This window comes from Gorilla gorilla, chromosome 6, assembly GCF_029281585.2.
Source record: "Gorilla gorilla gorilla isolate KB3781 chromosome 6, NHGRI_mGorGor1-v2.1_pri, whole genome shotgun sequence".
Taxonomy (NCBI): Eukaryota; Metazoa; Chordata; class Mammalia; order Primates; family Hominidae; genus Gorilla; species Gorilla gorilla.
The window spans coordinates 100,301,452-100,303,988 of record NC_073230.2 but is presented as its reverse complement, the minus strand read 5'-3'; the positions used below and the strand labels follow the sequence as shown (position 1 = coordinate 100,303,988).

The 2,537-nt window shown below is 40.6% G+C and overlaps 2 pseudogenes; both read right to left on the bottom strand.

The window, feature by feature from the left end:
- Positions 1-430: 430 nt before the first annotated feature.
- Positions 431-1,874, bottom strand: LOC101146409 (cysteine-rich protein 2-binding protein-like; annotated as a pseudogene).
- A 66-nt stretch (positions 1,875-1,940) lies between these two features.
- Positions 1,941-2,186, bottom strand: LOC115930122 (protein PET117 homolog, mitochondrial-like; annotated as a pseudogene).
- Between the last annotated feature and the right edge of the window lie 351 nt (positions 2,187-2,537).

Sequence of the window (2,537 nt, the reverse complement as noted above, 5' to 3'; positions counted from 1 at the left end):
GGTCACATTTTTTTTCACTGTCATTGTTTTCCTATGTCAGATTTCTCTCACTGCCATAATTTTTGCAAAGACTGTTTCAATCATATGCATGTACATACATATGTATATGTATACAATTGTGTTCAATGTAAAATTTAAATAAATACATTTTAAAGGGTTTTTTTCCCCTTTAAAGTTGATGAAACAATGTCTTACACTTACAGTCAGAAAATCCGGTGATGAATCCTACTACCCTTCTAGTAACTGACTAAGAAATGCCGTCGAAAATGTCCCTTAGTTTCTCTGAGATTCAGTTCTGTTATTGATTCAATGTGTTATCGACTAAATTTTGCCTACCTGTATCAGTTAAACAGGGTAAGTTATGCTGTGCTAACAAATTACCTCCAAGTTTCAGTGGCTTTAAAAGAACATCCTCTTTTTTTTTTACTGCTCACCTAAGCAACGTGTCAATGTTGTAGACATACTCCATCCCTGGGTCTATGGCTCCATTGCCTTCCATCTCATCATCATCATGGAACAAAGCTTGTGGGGGCATTACAACTGGAATCAGATCTGCTTCTGAAAGAAAACCAGGCATTGCCCAATGAGAGGCAGCTGTCCTGGGGGGGCGGGGCGGGGGGGCGCCGAGAAATCCAGAGGAGAAGTAGATGGGCTTGTCAACAGAGTGTGGTCAGAGGAGCTCAAAGATGAAAAGTCAATCTCTTCTTTTTCAAGAATCAGATCTGCCTTGTGGCCTTGGCTTATGGATTTTACAGGGATAGAAGACATACTCCTGTCAAGAAAGCCAGCCACTTCCTTCTGGCCTCTTCTGTCTTTTGCTTCCTGAGCTCAAGACCTTTTCTCTTTTAATTCCATGGCAGATTCCACAGGATTCTAACTTGCCTGTTTTCTAAGTCCCTGAACAGTAATGATGGGATCTAAAGTTGGTTTTGAGGCGGCTTTTACTTCAAACTTGAGGCAGACAACTTTTTTTCCTTCAGGTTTCAATGTTGAAAGTTTCTTATGAACAAGTTTCTACCATCCTGGTTATCCAAATTCCTGAGCACCTGAACAGAAGTATATTGGATTTTCCATACTGAGGCAACCTGCTACTGTGCTCCACTAGTTTGAAGTCTTTTTATTTTTCCCTAGCAAAAAAGTCCAATGTTTCCCAATAAAAATGCAGATATCTTCATTCTATCTGAAATAACCTTGATGTCCACTACCTTCCAGAGACAAGTTGTACATTGCCAACATGATGACTTTGCTGCCACGTCAGCCTCAGCCTTTCATACTGTTCCTTGCCATCTGCTGAGCAATCCGAAAAAGTAAATCTAAAAAAATTATCACCCTTAACGTAACTGAGCTGTCCCCTCTGCTGTCTGGTTGGTATCCATTTTTGGTACTTGTCACAGAAGCAGGACAGCTGCTTCTCCATCCACAATACATCTTCTTCATCGCTGTTAGGGAATCCCTGCCGTAGTCATGACATAAGTCTACTGATGTCTGATCCTCCAATTTGACAATCAGGGGAGTCTCTCTCTCCACTTCACCTTCATCCAGCCCTTCCGAGGTAGATGTTATTATGGCTTCATCACTATGTTGACTGATCAAACTACTTAGGTAGATGTAACTATCTATTCCTTCCTTCTCACAGATTTAGCAGTGCTTTTCAGTCACAAACCTAAGCTCAGGGCCATGAACTTAACAGGACTTTTACCAGGATCACATAGGCAGAAACTCTTTAGGAGACTGTATGCCCATACTTCTTTATTCAGACATAAGGAACTTTGAAAGCAGTAATTTACAATACATGATCCACTGTCCTTTATTTGATCAAGTTTAAAAAGACAGTGACTAAAAAAAGATTAAGATACCACTAAGCTATTCTCCATCAACAGGCACAGATACACACACACACAGTGTCATCTGTCCCATTGATATTTCACATTCATTTCAAGTTAAGTTCTTTGAAATCCTTTTGTGAATAACATCTGTCTTTCTGCTTCAAGTTGCTCAGTTAAAATAATCTGTTCTCCCAAAACACAAATGTCTACTTTTTTCTAATTTTGTCTCTCAGTGTCTCTGATAACTCCATCATGAAGCCTCTGCTGGTCCTGCCATTGCTCCAGATGCATGCTGGCCACTGTGGCTGCCATCAGCATCACCACCGAGAGGCCCAGCAGTGCCTTCAAACTCCTCGACATCTCCGTGCCAGCTTCCAAGGCCTCTTTCTCCCACCTCTCAAGGCTGGTCAGTAACATTTAATTTAGTTCAACAAACATCTATTGACTGTCTGTTATAGGTAAGGCATCAAAAGATTTACTAACTAGTGGAGGTGATATACAAACAAAAATGATCTATATTATAAGTCAGAGTAGAGTAAGTGGTGGAAATAAGTGCAATAAAAGAAACATCTAGGGAAAGAGAAGGAATAATATTCTGACTTGGGGACCAGATAATGTTTCACAGAACTCTAATATAAGCTGGGCCTAGAACAATGAGTGGAGTTTCAAAAGCAGCAGGAGGGGAGGTGTATGCAAGGTGGGGCAGAAGAA